The sequence below is a fragment of the Pan troglodytes genome, chromosome 6 (genome assembly GCF_028858775.2).
Source record: "Pan troglodytes isolate AG18354 chromosome 6, NHGRI_mPanTro3-v2.0_pri, whole genome shotgun sequence".
Taxonomy (NCBI): Eukaryota; Metazoa; Chordata; class Mammalia; order Primates; family Hominidae; genus Pan; species Pan troglodytes.
The window spans coordinates 72,869,552-72,888,927 of NC_072404.2; the positions used below are offsets into that span (position 1 = coordinate 72,869,552).

The 19,376-nt window shown below is 43.4% G+C and overlaps 1 long non-coding RNA gene across 1 annotated transcript in view; it reads right to left on the bottom strand.

Moving 5' to 3' along the window:
- Positions 1 to 19,376, bottom strand: part of LOC134810430 (uncharacterized) — a 69,543-nt gene that overhangs the window by 15,213 nt on the left and 34,954 nt on the right. Inside the window, exons 3-4 of the long non-coding RNA XR_010158456.1 lie at positions 9,883 to 10,066; positions 6,067 to 6,186 (exon numbers count right to left, since the gene is read on the bottom strand). This is a non-coding gene — a long non-coding RNA (uncharacterized LOC134810430). The remainder of the gene's footprint in view (positions 1 to 6,066; positions 6,187 to 9,882; positions 10,067 to 19,376) is intronic.

Below are 19,376 nucleotides of genomic sequence, written 5' to 3' on the forward strand. Positions count from 1 at the left end.
CCCGGCTAGTCAGGAGGCTGAGGCAGGAGAATCACTTGAACCCGGGAGGCGGCGGTTGCAGTTGAGCTGAGATCACGCCATTGCTCATGCCTGTAATTCCAGCACTTTGGGAGGCCGAGGTGGGCAGATCACTTGAGGTCAGGAGTTCACGACCAGCCTGGCCAATATGGCAAAACCCTGTCTCTACTAAAAATACAAAAATTATCCAGATGTGGTGGTGCACGCCTGTAATCTCAGCTACTCGGGAGTCTGAGGCAAGAGAATCACTTGAACCTGGGAGACGGAGGTTGCAGTGAGCCAAGATCACGCCACTGCACTCCAGCCTGGGCAACAGAGTGAGACTCTGTCTCAAAAAATAAAAAAATAAAAATAGGTAAAGGAATAATTTTTTTTAGTAAAGACATAGAAATGGCCAACAGATATATGAAAAACTGCTCAGCATGACCAATCATCAGGCAAATGCAAATTAAAATCATGATGAGCTATCACTTCACACTTGTTAAGATGGCTAATATAAAAAAAATGAGACATGTATGTTACTCAGGTAATGAATATCCTAAAAGCACTAATTTCACCACTGCAATCTATTCATGTAATAAAATTACACTTGTGCTCCCAGAGTTTATACAAAAAAAAAGAAAAATATATAATGTTTTGAAAAGGGTGTGAAAAAAATTCTGTACTCTGTTAATGAGTTATAAATTGGTAGTCATTATAAAAATCAGTGTGGAGATTATTTAGAAAAAAACCCCACAGAACTACCATACAATACATCAGTCCCACTTCTGTGTATATATATAATACATAGAAATAAAATTAGTATCTTGAGTATTTGGATCCCCATGTTACTTGCAGCATTATTCAAAATTGCCAAGATATAAAAACAACCTAAATGTTGTTGAATGCTGAATGGATCAAGAAAACATGTTGTATATATACTCAATGAAGTATTATTTAGTCAGTCTGACAATATGGATAAACCTGAAGAAAAATATGCTGATTGAAATAGGACGATACTAAAAAAGCTAACTTACGGACTCACCTACTCATTACTTAGAGTAGGCCGCAGAATAACAAATGATTTATATGCACATTGAAGCTTGAGAGGCAATGCTTAGCTAAGTGGCTCTTAGCTCAGACTTCTAATTAGGATTACATAGCCAGTTTTAAAAAAATCCCATCACCCATGCCTCCTCACAGATTATGCCTGTTGATCTGGATGGGAGCGTCTATGTTGTTTTAATTAAGTGCCCTTGTGGTTCTAATGTGAGGTCAGGATCATGCCTGAAGGCTCCTAGAGACATTCATGAGAACTGAATTCAGCCCTTATTTCTATTTTTTTTTTCTTTTTTGAGATGGAGTTTTGCTGTCATCACCCAGGCTAGAGTGCAGTGGCACAACCTCGGCTCACTGCAACCTCCGCCTCCCGTCAGCCCTTGTTTCAAAGGAAAGTTGCAGACCCTGCTCTGCTTGGGTTTGATAGAAGCAGGCCAGTGCAGCCATTATTCCCATTGCTGCAGCAGAAATTACTGAAATCTTTGGCAGAGACAGGCACTTGCAGGAGGGAAAGGAGAAACAAATGTTGATCTTTATGTAGGAGCTCACTGTTCCTGACTCTCTCCTGGGATAAAAGACAGAGAAGTGTGACTTTTTATGCACTTCTACATCCTTCTGCCTGTGGGTGCAGTGGTAGCAGGTGAAGGGGTTGTGTTGATGCCTTTACAGGAATATTCTCAAGATGCAAGTTTTGGCCAGGCATGGTGGCTCACTCCTGTAATCCCAACACTTTGGGATGCTGAGGTGGGCGGATCACAAGGTCAGGAGTTTGAGACCAGCCTGACCAACACAGTGAAACCCAGCCTCTACTGAAAATACAAAAATTAGCCGCGCATGATGGTGTGCACCCGTAACCCCAGCTACTCAGGAGGCTGAGGCAGGAGAATCACTTGAACCCGAGAGGCGGAGGTTGCAGTAAGCAGAGATCGCACCACTGGGTGCCTGGATGACAGAGTGAGACTCAGTCTCAAAAAAAAAAAAAAAAAAGCAAGTTTTATTTTTTCCAGAGGATCTCACCTGACAAGGAATCTCAGAGAAGAAGTAAAAAAGAGAATAAAATGACTGGGTTTTGGGTAAATGTGTCCCAGTTCAGGGGCTGTGTCCACTTTTCCTCCTGGAATGTTACATGTTTAGAACTTCAGAAACCTTCACTTCTCTACTTGTGATATTCCTGCCTATGTGTTTTTTTTTCAACTACATTTTCCCCTTTTCTTCCTGTGGTGGTCAAAGAGCTCTGCAAAATTTCTCTCCTCTATATACCAGAACCTTGCCTCTACTCTCTCCATTCAGGCTTTATACACACCATGACCAAACCTCACTATGAATGTATTGCATGCAATATTAAAAGTGTTCCATTTGGCTAGCCATGCTGGCTCACACCTGTAACCCCAGCACTTTGAGAAGCTGAGATGGGAGAATTTCTTGAGTCAAGGAGTTTGAGACCAGCCTGTGCAATATAGGGAAACCCTGCCTCTACAAAAATAAAACAGATTAGCTGACATGATGTCACACATTTGTGGTCCCAGCTACTTAGGAGACTGAGTTGGGAGAATCACTTAGGCCCAGGATGCTGAGGCTGCAGTGAGCCATGATCATGCCAATGTACCTAGCCTACATGACAGAGTGACAGCCTGTCTCAAAAGAATGTTCTCTTTGTGACAGATCAACAAGAGCAGGCATGAACACCGAAGATTTCTGTTGGGGATAGGGTCATGCCCTCAGATATTGGTGAAGAAGGGGAACACATGCTCTTTAGGTCCCATCTGGATGCTCCATCTGCTCCATGCGTAACAGAATTAAGGAAATGTGGAAAGAGGATGGCATTAATTCCCCAGAATTTCTCCGAAAGTTTTGAACAAAAGAATACTTAGAAGACACTTACTTTTTACGATGCTAAAGAAAAAATATTTAACTACATTTACTAAAGATTACAGAACCTGGGCTATTTCTGTAGCTTAATCTTTGAATAAAGCTAATGTATCTCTATAATTAGATTCAGATTGTAATTTACTTCTTTGTGTTCAATAATATCACAGCTCTGGGTGCGGTGGCTCACACCTGTTATCCCAGCACTTTGGGAGACCGAGGTGGGTGGATCATGAGGTCAAGAGATCAAAACCATCCTGGCCAACATGGTGAAACCCCATCTCTACTGAAAATATATAAATTAGCTGGGCGTGGTGGTGCACACCTGTAGTCCCAGCTACTCGGGAGGCTGAGGCAGGAGAATCACTTGAACCTGGAAGGTGGAGGCTGCAGTGAGCCAAGATTGTGCCACTGCACTCTGGCCTGTCGACAGAATGAGGCTCCGTCTCAAAAAAAAAAAAAAAAAAAAAATTTACAGCAGTGATATTGTGCCCTCTGTGTGCATTAGCACTTATACCAATTCTTTCTATTACAGTTCATGTTAATTTTATTCTGTTGGATAAGGTGCTGACAGATTTTTTTAACTGTAGAGTTAATGATTTTTCTCTTTATTATTAATAAGTAACTTTAGGAGATTTACCAACTGATGTTCATAAATCATCACATGTAATCTGGAGTCTCCCAATTCTTTTCAAATTCTCCTTGCTTATGGCTTGCTTTAGAAAACGGAAGTTCTCACCTTTGTGTACTGGGATAAACCCAGGCTCTGCCATGTACTTAATATTTGACAGGATATTCTCCTTGGGCCAAAAGCATTGGCATCACTGGGTAGCTTATTAGAAATTCAGAAACTCAGGATTGAGCCCAGATCTTCTGAATCAAAACCTGCATTTTAACAAGATCTCCAGTTCATTGTTTTACACATTAAAATTTGAGGCATACCTTCTAACTGACCATAACTTCTTCATATAAGAAATATTCAGCCAGGCTTGGTGGCTCACGCCTGTAATCCCAACACTTTGGGAGGCTGAGGCGGGTGGATCACAAGGTCAGGAAATCCGGACCATCCTGGCCAACATGGTGAAACCCTGTCTCTACTAAAAATACAAAAATTAGCTAGGCGTGGTGTTGGGCGCCTGTAGTCCCAGCTACTCAGGAGGCTGAGGCAGGAGAATTGCTCGAACCCAGGAGGCAGAGGTTGCAGTAAGACGAGATCTCATCACTGCACTCCAGCCAGAGTGACAGAGTGAGACTCTGTCTCAAAACATTAAAAAAAAAAAATCACAACTTAGCCTGTATAATGTAAATATATCAGTAAAAAATATATATGCATGGGTTAATGCGCTAAATTTTATGCTGTCTCATCCACAAAAGCATACTCACTACTCTGGTTTAGTGGATGTTTTGCCATTCTTCTTCAGCATTAGAGAATAAATTAGAGAGTATTTCTGTGTTAAAAATTATTTTACTGGACAAATCCAGTCACTCATATATGTCAGAGCCAGTTCTTTTTACTCTCTATTTTCTTTCTTTCTGTTTTTTTTTTTTTCTCTTTCTTTTTTTGTCTTTTAGACAGAGTCTTGCTCTGTTGTCCAGACTGGAGTGCAATGGCACAATCTCAGCTCACTGCAACGTCTGCCTCTCGGGTTCAGGTGGTTCTTCTGCCTCAGCCTTCCGAGTAGCTGGGACTACAGGCACCTGCCGCCTCGCTCAGCTAATTTTTGTATTTTTTAGTAGATACGGGGTTTCACCATGTTGGCCAGGCTGGTCTCGAACTGCTGACTGCCAGGCTGGTCTCGAACTGCTGACTGCCTTGGCCTCCCAAAGTGCTGGGATTACAGGCGTGAGCCACTGTGCCCGGCCAACTTAGATTTTTTCACAAATAAAAAATGGATAACTATTGTACACAATATAATGATGTTTTTGAGACTGAGTCTGGCTCTGTTACCCAGGCTGGAATACACTGGTGTGATTATGCCTCACTGCAACCTTAATCGCCTAAGCTCAATTGATCCTCCCACCTTAGCTTCCCAAATAGCTGGGAGTACAGGTGCAAGCCACCACATCTGGCTTATTTTTTTTTTAGTTTTGTAGAGATGGAATTTTGTCATGTTGCCCACACTGGTCTCAAACTCCTGATCTCAAGTGATGTGGCTACCTTGGCCCCCCCAAAGTGCTGGGATTATAGACATAAGCCACCATGCCCATCCTGTGCCCATATTAAATGAGCACTTAATATGTATATAAATTGTGAAATAATTTTTTTTTGAGACAGAGTTTCACTCTTGTTGCCCAAACTGGAGTGCAATGGCACAATCTCGGCTCACTGCAACCTCTGCCTCCTGGGTTCAAGCGATTCTTCTGCCTCAGCCTCCCCAGTAGCTGGGATTACAAGGCACACTAATTTTTTGTATCTTCTGTTTTTTTTTTTTTTTTTTTTTGAGACGAAATCTTGCTCTGTCACCCAGGCTGCAGTGCAATGGCACATCTCAGCTCACTGCAACCTCCGCCTCCTGGGTTCAAGCAATTCTCCCTTCCTAAGCCTCCCGAGTAGCTGGGATTACAGGCACCCACCACCACACCTGGCTGATTTTTGTAGTTTTCGTAGAGATGGGGTTTCACCATGTTGGCCAGGCTGGTCTCGAACTCCTGACCTCAGGTGATCTGCCTGCCTCAGCCTCCCATAGTGCTGGGATTACAGGCGTGAGCCACTGTGCCCTGCCAGTTGTGAAATAATTAATTCAATGAAGTTAATGAATACATGTATCATCTTACATAGTTTCCTTTATTGTATTCAAGTATACAAAAACATTATTATCTACTATAATCATGATGCTATATATTAGATTCACGAACCTTATTTATGTTATAACTAAAAGTTTGTACCCTTTAAACAACATCTTCCATTTTCCCTACCTCTTGGCTCTGGTATCCACCTTTGTACTCCCTGCGTCTAGGAGTTCAACCTTTTAGATTCCTCATACACGTGAGACAAATAAGAAATATTTGTCTGTATCTTCCTATTCTTCCTATTTTTAGTAAGTCCCCTGTTAATGCTCATGCTGCTCCCCCAGACACATCATCAGTAGCACTCAGGTGGAGAAAGCAGACACAGCACTGAGTCACTCAACCCAACACTCTTACCACAACATGGATGCTTATGGTCCAAAGTGAAAACCACCAATCACCATCCTGAAACGTGGCATTCTCTGCTGGCCTTTAAAGTTTAAAGAGGCTGGAGAAGGCAGCAATGTCTGAGTGAGCCTGCATTTGGAAAAGAACATATGTACATGCATCAGTGCAGTATTCACTGAGAATATGCCGTGTGCTCAACAGTATGCTGCAGAGCACAGTGCTGGGAACCTCACATTATGTGAGTGAATCCTCATAATACCATGGGAGGTGGGTACTAAGTGTCCCATGATTCTCAGAATTTAGATAAAAAGCCCAGCATTTCTGTTTCTTCTTCTGTTTTCCTAACATTAATTTTATTTTATTTTATTTATTTTTTTGAGACAGAGTCTCTCTCTGTCACCCAGGCTGGAGTGCAGTGGCACAATCTTGGCTCACTGCAACCTCCACCTCCTCGGTTCAGGTGATTCTCCTGCCTCAGCCTCCTGAGTAGCTGGGATTACAGGCGCATGCCACCACACCTGGCAGATTTTTGTATTTTTAGTAGAGACGGGGTTTCACCATGTTGGCCAGGCTGGTCTCGAACTCCTAACCTCACGTGATCCACCCGCCTCCGCCTCCCAAAGTGCTGGGATTACAGGCGTGAGCCACCACATCTGGCCCTAACATTGATTTTAAAAAGAAAATGTATATAATAAAATTTTATCTAGACAAGTAGGAGAGATACAGAAAAGAATGGTTAAGCTTAATTTAGAGGAATTGTTATATTTATATTTACTTTCTTGTGACTTGCAGGGCAACTACTGGATCTCCAGGAATAGAGAATGGGTTGCTAGGTGGCATATGTCTCTAGAAATACTTGTTTTAATTTAAAAAAAAAAAAAAAAGAGAGAGAGAGTTCTCTTTCATTTATCTGCTTTTAGCTTTCAGGAAATTGTGAGCAGCAGCTCTAGAGAGGCAGCAGAAGCCGCCACTCAAAACTCTGATCTCCTTTAATCAGTCTGTAAGGGGAGATTCCAGGGTGGGGCAAGACCTGGATGAGGCCTCAGAAGAGGATGGAGTTAAGCAGGCCTAGAGTAACAAGGGGGCCACAGGATTCTCATTTCTATGCTGCTGGGGTATTTCCAGGTCTGTCTTTTCTAAGTCTGTCCAAGGGAAACTTGACTTGAAGTTTGTAGAATTGTCATCTATTTTGGCCAATTTTCTGTCTGTTTTATAATAACATACATACATGTTAATTTAACCAAAAACCCCTATGGTTTTCTAGCACAATTATAAGCTAAACATGTATTCTTAGCAAGGTAAAGGCAATAGAAATAATGATAACAATAACAACCGTTCTGTGCATCAATAGCCCTTCAGCTGGTGACATAACAACTCTGAACAATGTAAGGGAATTGGCCCCAAAGGAAGCCCAAGTTCCTGTACACCTCCCTTCTCTGTACTGACCCCATAATTCTGAATTCAACCATTTATCCATGTGCTCTAGGCTGAAACTGCCAGGATTGTAGAGATAGTGACTGCTTTATCTGTTTTTTCTAATGCTCATTTTTAATGGAAGCAATCGATTTATCAATCTGCCTCCAGAGCTCCTCGTTCATTACCCAGAAAACTGGAGAAACACCCATCTGGGTACCAACCAAGGAGATTCTTTCTGTGAGGGGAGGAAAAAATCCTGGATGACTCATTCCCCTTCCTCTGAAATGGGAACAGAATTAGACCCTGCTGTCAGCCTGACACAGCTGTGCCAATCTGCACGGCACATCCCCAAATGTCTCAAAGACTCCCAGGTGCTGGTGAGAAGGTCCCCAGTGAGCCTGGGCTGAAGCCCCCCTGGTTATCCAGGCAGGAGAGACTCAAGCTAACTCTGCATGATCGGAATAAAGAATAAACCTGCCCTGGTGGAGCTGCAGACCCTGGATCCAGGTGTGATATCACTTGTTTGTGATCAGCTCACTCTTGGATAAGAAAAAGAACAGGAATACTCTACTACAGTAACACAGTTTACAGGTGGGTTAATTGTGGTCATAGCTCTGGATACTGTGTGGCCCTAACATCCTTCTGCTAAGGTGCTTATTTAACTTACAGATTCTGCTACCAGATTCTGTTTACACCAGGAACATATCACACAACTATAGCAAGTCACTAAACATTATCTGGAAAATTTGAAGGACCTCACCCTGAAAGAAGAGCACTAAGATTTCTACGTTGTTCTCTCATGATGAAACAAATGTGCCCCATGAGTTTTCTGTACATCCTCAATCCAAAATCTGACCCTATCTTGTAAATTCCAGGTGTGCAGATTTTAGATGGGATCCACCTGTCTCTGCATTTTGGGGGGTTACAGCAAGTGGAGTAAAAGCAGAGGAGAGATTCCCTCATGGAGACTCCTGTAACACATTCTAAGGAAGAAGACGAGGCAAAAGTAATACAAGTAGAGAGTTTATTTGGGCCAAGTTTGAGGATTGCAACCTGGGAGCATAGATTCAAGTTTCCCTGAATATGCACTTTGACTAGCAGCAGTTACAAGTGGATTTTTAAACACAAAAATTGAGGACGGGACATGGGCTGTCACAAAGTTATTTGTCAGGACATCTTATTGATTTACAGAAATAATATTGATTAGTGATTGGCTTACATAGGGTGTAGGCTATGATTTCAGGTGTGGTATTATTAGTTAATGTATAGTCATTTGTAGCAAAAGCAAGCAGTTTCAAGATATGAATACATAGGTCGGGTGCAGTGGCTCACACCTGTAATCCCAGAACTTTGGGAGACTGAGGTGGGCAGATCACCTGAGGTCAGCAGTTTGAGACCAGCCTGGCCAACATGGTGAAACCCTGTCTCTATTAAAAATACAAAAATTAGTCAGGCGTGGTGGCACGCACCTGTAATCCCAACTACTCAGGAGGCTGAGACAGGAAAATCACTTGAACCCGGGAGGCGGAAGTTGCAGTGAGCCAAGATCACACCACTGCACTCCAGCCTGGGCAACAGAGTGAGACTCCATCTCAAAAATAAATAAATAAATAAATAAATAAATAAATATATAAATAAATACGTAGCTCAAAGAGGGGAGCAGGACATGATTATAATCTCCTTTTAATGTCTCTATGGGCCTGATAATTAAAGTTACTTGCATTTCTCAGATGAAACTTACATTTTTTAGGACCTATATACAGAATTTGAAGATGCCAATTTGGGTCTTAGCAGGGTGAGGATGCAGCGGTGAACTCTGTGCCTCCCTAAGCATTATGGCAGAAGGAAAATGAGGGGAATTAAGATTCTCAAAGCTACTTATTGCACATGTGTGAGCCTGGATGGGTTTCGAGGCCCCATGGTCTCTGAACCAGTTTCAGGTATAAAGAATGCCAAGGGCATAAAAAGAGGTAGACTGGCTGACTGCTGTCCTCTGAAGTTATTTATGTGGAAACCTGCTCTAACTGCTCTGACATGACTGTGGATCCCAAATAGGCAGAGACACCACTCTACCTGCAGATTTTGGGGGCAGCATGCATGTTGCTGCACAACTGTGAGTTACTGAGCGGAAAGGACCCCTCTAGTGTGAAGCCTGGTGGGCACCTCATATGTTTATAGTGTGTCTGGCAATTCTGGACAGTGTTCATAAAATGTAACTGAAAACTTAATTGTCTCCAACTCCCCCAAACACTCTCCAAAGTAGAATAGAAAGCAAATTATTATTACACAGTTAGACCAGAATCTGATTTAAATTACAGGTAACCTCATAACAGACTGAAAGACATAATTAGTCCTCAAGTAGGACACTTCACAGCACCATGTGTCATATACAGTTTATCCTAAATTCACCTGGTAATTGGGGAGGCCATCTGTGGTTGCTGACTGGCATATCTGAAGGAAAAATAATGGTCCCAAGTCCAGGAGGGACAGAAGGTAATTTTGAAACTTGGAGCAAGCTGTGCGATAGGGCTCTAACTTTTTTGCTGTTTACATTTCCGAGCAATCATTTCCAGGTCCTAGAGAAAGACTTTTCCTAGAAAAAAATAACAAAAGGACTGTTCAGCCATTAAAAATATTAACACATATGTCAAAGAGGCAGAGAAAAAATTAAATATAAAAGTTTTCTGAATTAAATGCTTTAAGGAAGGAGAGCAAATTTTCTACTCTTACTTTCAAGTTGGAAAATTAAGTCTTATATTTCTAATTTGTATTTATGCTTTCAACAGCCAAGTCCAGGGAAGTTGGTCTTAAACTCATGGGTATTTGAATTCCAGTAAGTCTGGACTCAGGCACCTGAGGGGTAGCCTCGGCCACACTGTATGCACTTGAAATAAAGTCTGTGGAAAATAAAATGTCAGAAGAGAAAAAAATGCTATTTAGGACAGACGTGTGAGGGACAATGAAGAGTTGCTGGAAGGACTGGTTTGTGCTACAAATACTGGCCTAGGCAGGGTTATGCTCTGACTTATTTCTGTTTCCATAAGGATGAGAGTATAATCAAGTGGTCCAGAAGCCTAGGTGCATAAAGGGACCACATTACTGCCACTGATTCAGGGTGTTGGGGCAAGGATATGCCAGGAGTTCTCTAGGTATATGTTTGGGTTTTTGGTGGAAACCTCTAGGTTCCCGCAGAGCAAAAGCACTGTGGGTGCAATTCCTGAGTTTGTACTTTTGTCCTGGGAGAAGCAGGGCCCTGTCGTTACCTAGAGCTAGAGCACATGTGCGTGAGTGGGTGAAAATAACATGGTGGCAGCTGGGAGAAAAGAGGGGTCTGTCCTCAGAATTGATTTATTCTGTGTTGTGAGACAAGAGAAATAGCTCAGAGCTGTCTATGTGACATATGCAAAATCAATCACACTCAGAGAGACATGAATATGAAACTTAAGTCATCCCACCCCACCCATGCCTGGAAGCAATTGTTTAGATATTTTCTTCCCAACTAGTATCTCACTCATCTTCGTGTTCCTGAAATTGGTGACACAAAGTGCAATGCATGGCCAATCAATAGTTTATGTTATTTTATTTATTTATTTATTTTTAGTTTTTTGAGACGGAGTCTCGCTCTGTCACCCAGGCTGGAGTGCAGTAGTGCAATCTCGGCTCACTACAACCTCTGCCTCCTGGGTTCAAGAGATTCTCCGGCCTCAGTCTCCCGAGTAGATGGGATTACAGGCGCCTGCCACCTTGCTCAGCTAATTTTTGTATTTTTTAGTAGATACGGGATTTCACCATGTTGCTCAGGCTGGTCTTGAACTCCTGACCTCAAGTGATCCACCCATCTAGGCCTCCCAAAGTGCTGGAATTACAGGCGTGAGCCATTGCGCTTAGCCAGTAGCTTATGTTATTTTATTTTTTGTAATTTTTTTTTTTTTTTGAGACTAAGTCTCACTCTTGTCCCCCAGGTTGGAGTGCAATGGCGTGATCTCAGCTGACTGCAACCTCTGCCTCCCGGGTTCAAGCAATGCTCCTGCCTCAGCCTCCCGAGTAGCTGGGATTACAGGTGCCTGCCACCATGCCCGGGTAATTTTTGTATTTTCAGTAGAGATGGGGTTTCACCATGTTGGCCAGGCTGGTCTCGAACTCCTGACCTCAGGTGATCCGGCCGCCTTGGCCTCCCAAAGTGCTGGGATTACAGGCATGAGCCACCACGCCTGGCTGCTTATGTTATTTTAATGTAATGCTTAGAAAACAACTTATAAACTATTTTTGCTATTTCCCTTTGCAAAGCCATATGTAACTGTGGCTAATGTTCCCAGATAGAACTGTGTCCAGCTGCATGTTCTTGCAACCCAACAACAAGATGCAGGCAAACTGGAAAAGAAGAGAGTTTATTTCTGTAACTGGGTACAGGGAGAAAGTCAGAGATAATTCACCAGACCAACTCAAGATTCTAAAGTTCTTCCAGTGCTTATATATATTTCAAACTATATGCCTACGTGTAATATTATACTCGCCTAAGTTTATGGGGGATTAATTTTGTTTTAACTAAAAGATCAGAGCCCATAAATGTCCCCTAAATCTACTTAATTTGTGAGGGCCCCGGTACCAGTGTGATTACTTCCATCCTGTCTTACCTATGGTTTGGGTCTGGAGAGTTGCTTCAGACCCCCAGTAAATTTATCTGACCCAAGATGGGTCTTGGTACGAGGAATGTAGGGCTTTCTTTCTTTATTATCTTGACTTGCCTCAAGTTTCAGAAGCCTGGGCAAGATTCTTACCAAACATATGTTTCATTTCTGGCTTTGCTGTTGGGGCATCAATTTCCCTAGGTTTAACTGCTACCTTAATGTTAAGGCAGATGCTGTGGTAGTTTGAATGTATAACTGGAGTGCTATGGAGGCCTGTCTGTGTGACTGTTAGGAAGAACTGGCCTGCCACAATCCCCACTGTCAATTTGCGCATGATTTCTATCATGCCTAAGCTGGAGGGACTGCAGGGATGTGGGACGTCATGATCATTCTGGCTACTTCCTGCTGAGGGGGGTCACTGTTAGGGGGCAGTGAACATGGGATTGGAGTGGCAGAGGTTCATTTGCTCTTGGAAATACTATTGGCCTCAGGCTTTCACCAGCAGCACCTGCTGAAACATAATGGCATGAGTTTTGGGAATGTTGTGAAACAGCACACAGCGCATAGCAGCAATACATTACACACCACAGAGATATACTTAAGCCTAGGAAAATAGTAAAGAATGCCAGGACTTCCTGCCAGCAAGAAGGTTCTGTGCTGAGCCATGATGCGAGCCAATCATTTTGTGATAACTGTGGGCTGGAAATGGCTATAATTTGCTAACGTATACCCTTCAGTACTAGAAAGATGTTCCTAGAATTATTCGGAATATACACACAGCATTCAGTTTTGATGAGGGCATGAGATCCCCCTTGGGCTGCAGTAAGAATGTCTAAGCCCATTCGATTTTGCAAAATAGCCTTTCACATATGATACATTTCAGTATTTATAAGAGAGATGCTTTGGAAGCTGTCACTTAGAGCCCACTGAGTAAAGTTGGCTAATGCCTCTATGTGCCATATAACATTTTCTAATCCTATTAAGAGCATGAATATTGCAGATTGATGGTTGTACCAGTGAAAGACTGACCTGGTCCATCTGTTAATCATATGTGGAAGATTGGGCAGATTTTGTATGGTTTTTACCTAACAACCTTATGCCTATGGGAAGCCTAGAGTGCAACATCCCTACCAGCCCAAGGGAAGCTGCGGCCACAGGTTGGTGCTGCAAAGTCCTGTTGGGAGGATACCAATTTAGGCCAGGCCATTAAGACCAATCTATGGTGAACACATCCCTCTGCTGGAGTACTATAATATATTGGTACCACTCAGAAGGAATCCATCCTATAATCTGAGTTGCATTAGGCCAATGGTCAAGGAAATGTTTTCATTGCTCCCAGAACAAGGAAGCTATTTGCCTTAAATGTCCAGTAGGAGCAGTTAACCAAATGCACCCATCCCAGATTTGGAGAAAGCCATTCTTGTATCAAACATTTTGGGGCTTGAAGGTTTGGATGGGCACTTTTGAATCTAATAAAGGAGTAGCTAATGCTATAACTTTGTCCCTTGTTCTATTAAAGAGAATGGCTTTTTGTGTCCTGGGTCACTTAAAGTCTCATTTATGGGCCATTCTGACACATTTGCTTTAGTTATCCCAGTCATTTGCAACCCAATCCAGTTTTCAAATTTCCCGGAAAAGTTTGTAGGTACACCCAATCTTTTCCTTGCACAGGTGAGACCCACCAAGGCAGACCTGTGGTACTAGAAAGCAGTAATAGGCCACAGACCCAACAGGAATCCTGCTGGAGGCTGCCTGCATAGTCCTGTGCCCATTGTAGACAGAGGTTACAAGTGTGTAACGAAACAGTAAGAGGTATAAAAGGAAACATAGCATAAAAGAAATCTGTATCATTTTCTGAATAGAAACTTTAAGTCCTCTAGGGGCTCCACTTCCCATTGAGTGGTTGCAGGTGTTTCCATTGTGGATACCCCAGGTGACTGGAATTTCTTCACTCACATATGATGAACCCAGGGTTTGATGCCTGTCAGCTTCAGTGCCAAGTCAGTAGTCAACAGCACATCGTAGGGCCCTTTCCATTTTTCCTGTAGTTGTTGGGCAGGATCAGCTTCCCTCCATTCCTTCAGCAGCACTTGATCACCAGGCTGAAATGGGTGGCGGTCTCCTACAAAATCTGTGTCATTCCTCTAAGAAGCAAACTTATGCAAATCATTAAGAGTTCGTCCTGAGTGACATAAGTTTTAATAGCTAATTCTGTATCCAGTGACACTCTAGCAACCCAGGACAAGGCTACAAAGGGCCTCCCGAAAATAATTTCATAAGAACTTAATCCCATTTCTGGGGGCCATTCTTACCCAGAGCAGTGCAATCCCAAGTACCTGAATCCATTTTAACTGAGCTTCCTGACATAGCTTAGCAAGAATTGTCTTTGAAGTATGATGCATTCTTTCAGTCTGTCCAGAGGATTGAGGCTTCCATGCCGAGTGCAGCTTCCATTTTATTCCTACTGTTTTGCTTACTTGTTGGGTTATTTCCGAGGTAAATGAAGGCCCATTGTCACTATGGATAATGTCAGGGAGCCCATATCGGGGTATGATGTTCTTTAGCTGCACTTTAACTACCTCTGTTGGCCACTTGGTATGGTATGGGTAGGCTTCCACCCAGCCTGAGAGTGTCCACTACAACTAAGAGGTATTTGTACCTTCCAGGGGCAAGTGGCATTTGAGCAAAGTCAATCTACCAATTTTCTAGTAGATGCTTCCCTCTCGCCTGTTGTCTGGGTTGTCCTTTGCTATAGTTATTGGTCTCATTTTCAGCACAAAGGTAGCAATGTTGTATTATACTTCTTAAGTGAGCCTTTTCCTTCATATATTTTTGCACAAAAGTTAATGAGGCATCTCATCCAAAATGCATGCTATCATGAATATATTTTAGCATTGGGTTGAAGGAAGGTGTGCTGGCACCCAAACCAGGCCCTTGTTATTTACTTTCCAGCCTTTCTTGTCTTAAATAAACCCTTTGTCCTTGGCAATCTTTTCATCCTCAAACTACACTGGGGTTTGAAAGCTGCCAAATCTACTTGGGAAATCAAAGGTGCCTGGACCTTGGCACTGGTGCTGGCTAGATGCCTGGCTGTGCAGTAGGTGAAGGTGTTCCCCCTAGCTGGTTTGAAATCGCTGCTCTTATGGCCTGGGCAATGCATAGCAGCTATTTTTCTTGACGCTGTTACTGCTTCCAACAGCTCCAACACTTGCTTAGCATATTAAATTTCAGTATTATCAGCTTTTAGCAGTCCCCTTTCCTTCCAAATAGCTCTGTGTGCATGAACTATCATGAAGGAGTATTTGGAATCAGTGTAGATATTGGTGCTCTCACCTTGGGACAGTTGCAAGGCTCTGGTAAAAGCTACTAACTCAGCCTTTTCCACAGAAGTCCCTGTCGGGAGTGTTCTTGCCTCTATTACCTCCAAGAGAGTTACTACAGCATAGGCAGCATTTCTCCTTTGTTGGTGACTAAGCTGCTTCCATCCATGAACAGCAACCAGTCTACATAGGGGAGGGCTGCATCCTTTAGATCTGGGAGACCAGAAAATACTTGATTATAACCTCTAGGCAGTTGTGTACTAGTTCCTTTGTTCCCCAGTAGGTGGCAGCAAAATGGCAGGGTTTGAGGCTCCAGTGGTCTGCAGTTTTACTGCGGGATTATCAAGCAGGATGGCCCGATATCAGCCTAATCTGACAACCGTCAGCCAGTAGCCACCCTTCTGCTCAAATAACACCAGGCTTGATGGGGCACATAAATCACGATGGGCTGACCCAAAGTCAGCTTCTCAGCTCCCTTGAGCAACAAGCAGGCGGCGGCAGCTACTGCTTTGAGACAAGGGGGCCAGCCCCTTGCCACTGTATCAATCCTTTTGACAAATAAGCCACTGGTTGCAATATTTCTTTTAGTTTTTGTGTTAGGATCCCGAGTGCCAGACCCAGTCTTTCATGCACATAAAGTTGCAAGGGTTTATGAGGATTTGGCAGCCTCAGAGATGGGGTAGATGTCATCTTAAGCTTTAATTGTTTAAACGCATTCTGGTGTTACAGCTCTCATTTAAAGGGGTTGTGGTTGGCCCCTTTTATCACTTCATATAGCAGCTTTACCTTCAGCCATAATTGGAAATCCAGATTCTGCAGAACCCTGCCCTTCCCAGGAAGCCCCTTAGCTGCTTTCTGGTTGTGGGTGTCATGATAGAGGCAACTGCATTTTGCCTCTCCACCGTCAGGGCTCTGGTTTCTCTGTAACAGAAATCTTAGGTATCCCATGGTTTGTTGCATATCTGTACCCCTGTGCCCTTTTGCTTAAGACCTTGTACCCACAGGCTGCCAAATGGTTTAGAGTTTTTACAGTGTTATCCTGACATTCTTGCTTCAAGGAGCTGGAGATTAGCAAATCATCCGCATACCGTAGCAGTACCCCATTTTCCAATTGTAAGTCTCTTAAGTTCTGAGCCAGTGCTTCCCCAAATACAGTTGGGGAATTTTTAAACCTTTGAGGAAGCACTGTCCAACAATATTGAAATTGTGCGGCTGTTTCAGGGTCTGTCCACTCAAACAATAATTGGCTTTCTGCATTCACTGGTATGCAAAAGAAAGCATCCTTCAAATCTAATACTCTAAACCATTTATGGTCTCTGGACAGGAAGATAAAAATAGTGTATTGATTGGCCCCAGTGGGGTGGGTGTCTTCTACAGTATCACTGATCACCCTTATATCTTGCATGAATTTGTACTTGCATGGATGAGATTTCTTTACTGGCAGAATGGGCATATTCTATGGAGACTGACAAAGTCTTATTAAGACATGCCACAAGAATCAGAATGTACCAGCTGGATGCCTTCTAGGGCCTCTTTCTTTAAGGCGTATTGTTGCTTTCGAACAGGTTGGGTCCCTTCCTTCAGCTTGATTTCTACTGGATTCACATTAATTGTCCGCCTTGGTTGGTTGGATGCTGATACTTCCGGCTTTACCTTGTTGAGGACTTCCTGTGGAATCATCTCTACCTTAAGGTGTGAAGTCTCCAATTTCATCAGGAGGGCCTGTCGCCACAATCTGTGTTCTGAGGGTACCTGGAGGCACATCTGGCGCATCTCTGGGTCAAAGACAACTCATGCCTGTGACTTACATAAGAGGTCTCTACCAAGCAGAGAGATCGAGCAGTCCAGCACATAAGGAAACTGATGAGGCCGGGCACCTTGGCTCACACCAGTAATCCCAGCACTTTGGGAGGCCGAGGCGGGTGGATCACGAGGTCAGGAGTTCAAGACCAGCCTGGCCAAGATGGTGAAACCCCACCTCTACTAAAAATACAAAAAAATTAGCTGGGCGCGGTGGCAGGCACCTGTAATCCCAGCTACTCAGGAGGCTCAGGCAGAGAATTGCTTGAACCTGGGAGACGGAGGATGCAGTGAGCCAAGATCACACCACTGCACTTCAGCCTGGGTGACAGAGCAAGACCCTGTCTCAAAAAACAAAAGGAAAAAAGAAACCAATGAGTTATTAAGCCATTTCCCACCTTCCAGGATAGAGGGTGAAAGAACTATTCTGATTTTAGCTTTCCGCTCACCCCAACTATATTGACAGAGGTGTCAAAAAGTTCAGTAAGGCCGGGTGTGGTGGCTCACGCCTGTAATCCCAGCACTTTGGGAGGCCAAGATGGGCAGATCACTTGAGGTCAGGAGTTTGAGACCAGACTGGCCAACATGGTGAAACCCTGTCTCTACTAAAAATACAAAAATTAGTTGGGCATGGTGAGGCATGCCTGTATTCCCACCTACTTGGGAGGCTGAGGCAGAATTGCTTGAACCCAGGAGGCAGAGGTTGCAGTGAGCTGAGATCATGCCACTGCACTCCAGCCTGGGCGATAGAGCAACTCAGTCTCAAAAAAGGTTCAGTAATTGGGATATTAATTGACGAGTAAGCAGCACCCATATGGATTTAGAAGTCCAATTTTCATTTCCCCACTGTCGAATTTACCCAAGGCTCCTGAGGGAAAATCTTAATGTCAGACAGGGTTGGAGCCATCAGGAGTCTTGGGCCCCTCAGTCCTCTTTGGATTCGTTTTCAGGCTTAACAGCCATAAGTGACCTAAGCTCCTTCTTAATCAACTTGGGGCAGTCTTTCTTTCAATGCCCTGTCTCCTGGCATTGATCCTTTCCTATATTTTCCTTCTGCCTCAGGGGTCCCTTTTTCTTTGGGTTTCCTACCACAGTGGCTCTAAGTATTGCTGCCTGCCATAGAGCCTTAGTTTCCTTGGATTCCCTGCTATTATAGACATTGAATGCAATGTCAATTAACTGAGAAGCATTCATTCTGATAGCCCCTTCCACATTTGGAACTTCTTTCTGATGTCTGGGGGCACTTTGCCTTGTAAGAGTCATGTTTACCATTCTGACATTTTTGGGGTCCTGTGGATCTAAGTCTGTATACTTTCTATACATTTGACAGATCTGTTCCATAAATTCGGAGGGGTCCTCATTAGGTTTCTGCTGAAGTTCCTGCACTTTGTTCAGACTTTGAGGTCTCAGCACCCCTACCTAATGTCCTTTAGAATACACCTTTTACAATGCTACAGACAATTATCTCCAGCTACACTGGCCTCATTTGGGTCCAAATTTGGGTCACTGCATGGAATCAGCTCATCAGGGTTTAGGGTATCATCAGGGCTTTCATCATGAAAGTGCTTTTTTTTCTCCTTTGTCTAATACTAGCCTTCTCTCATCTGCAGTAAGCATAATATTTAGGAGGGCTTGCACATCAGCCCAGGTGGGGCAATGGGTGGCAAAAATAGTGGTAACTGTTCAGTCATCTTCTGGGGATCTTCCCTGTAGGAAGGACTGGAACTTTTCCAATTCAGTAAATCAGATGTGGAAAAAGGGCTTCATGCTCAGTAATATCCAGCCAGAGGCTCTTGCTGATTAACTCCCGTGGGATATTGTCAGAAGGGAAATTGTCCTGCCCCAGGCTTGGTAGCTCCTCAGCCAAAATTAGTGCCTTGCCCAGTTCAGGAGGGAGAGACTGTGTTTGTAGCCTCTTTGAACTTTGGGGGTGGTGACTCTTCACTCTCTTGACTAGGTGGTGGGACACTAGCTTTTACTGATTAGGCACGTATAGCAATTGCTGACTCTCTAGCTCTTTTTCTTTCTTCCTCTCCCTCAGGGTCAGGTCACACTTTGTCTGGGTAATGCAACATTAACTTACTCCCTTTAACCTCTTGGTTATGTAGCAACATAAGTGCCTGAATGTAGGGGAATTTTTAAACCCTTCCTCCCA